This window comes from Entelurus aequoreus, linkage group LG02, assembly GCF_033978785.1.
Source record: "Entelurus aequoreus isolate RoL-2023_Sb linkage group LG02, RoL_Eaeq_v1.1, whole genome shotgun sequence".
Lineage (NCBI taxonomy): Eukaryota > Metazoa > Chordata > Actinopteri > Syngnathiformes > Syngnathidae > Entelurus > Entelurus aequoreus.
The window spans coordinates 6517350-6518523 of record NC_084732.1 but is presented as its reverse complement, the minus strand read 5'-3'; positions in this window follow the sequence as shown (position 1 = coordinate 6518523).

Here is a 1174-nt window from a genome sequence, read left to right as displayed (position 1 = left end):
TTTGTTCATTTGTTCGCTCATTCAGTCGTTCGTTAGTCCGTATATTTCTCAGTCATTTTTCGTTCGTTCGTTCGTTCGTTCGTTCGTTCGTTCGTTCGTTCGTTCGTTCGTTCGCCTGTTCCCTTGTTCGTTGGTTTGTTCTTTTGTTCATTCAGTCGCTTGTTTGTTCATTCATTCATTTGTTTGTTTGTTTGTTTGTTTTTTTGTTTGTTTGTTCACTAGCAGCATAACTCTTTGGTCCTTTTGTTTGTTTTGTTTGTTCATTTGTTCACTCATTCAGTCGTTCATTAGTTCGTATATTTCTCAGTCTTTTTTCGTTCGTTCGTTCGTTCGTTCGTTCGTTCGTTCGTTCGTTCGTTCGTTCGTTCGTTCGCCTGTTCCTTTGTTCGTTGGTTTGTTCTTTTGTTCATTCAGTCGCTTGTTTGTTCATTCATTCATTTGTTTGTTTGTTTGTTTGTTTGTTTGTTGTTTTGTTCGTTCATACGTTTGTTTGTTCGTACAATCGTTCCATTGTTCGTTTGTTCTTTTGTGTGTTTGTTCATTTGTTCATTCAGTCGTTCATGTGTTGCTCTTTCGTTACGATTTTTGGGTCGTTCATGTGTCGGTTTGTTCATTCATTAGCAATATAACTATTTAGTTCTTTTTTCGTTCAATTGTTTTGTCATTTGTTTGTTCGTTCAGTTGTTTGATTGTTCGTTCTTTTGTTCGTTCATTTGTTCGTTCATTTGTTCGTTCGTTTGTTCGTTCGATCGATCGTTCGATCGTCCGTTCGTCCGTTCGTTCGTTCGTTCGCCTGTTCCTTTGTTCGTTGGTTTGTTCTTTTGTTCATTCAGTCGCTTGTTCGTTCATTCATTTGTTTGTTTGTTTGTTTGTTTGTTCACTAGCAGCATAACTCTCTGGTCCTTTTGTTTGTTTTGTTTGTTCATTTGTTCGCTCATTCAGTCGTTCGTTAGTTCGTACATTTCTCAGTCTTTTTTCGTTCGTTCGTTCGTTCGTTCGTTCGTTCGTTCGTTCGTTCGTTCGCCTGTTCCCTTGTTCGTTGGTTTGTTCTTTTGTTCATTCAGTCGCTTGTTCGTTCATTCATTCGTTTGTTTGTTTGTTTGTTTGTTTGTTTGTTTGTTTGTTTGTTCACTAGCAGCATAACTCTTTGGTCCTTTTGTTTGTTTTGTTTGTT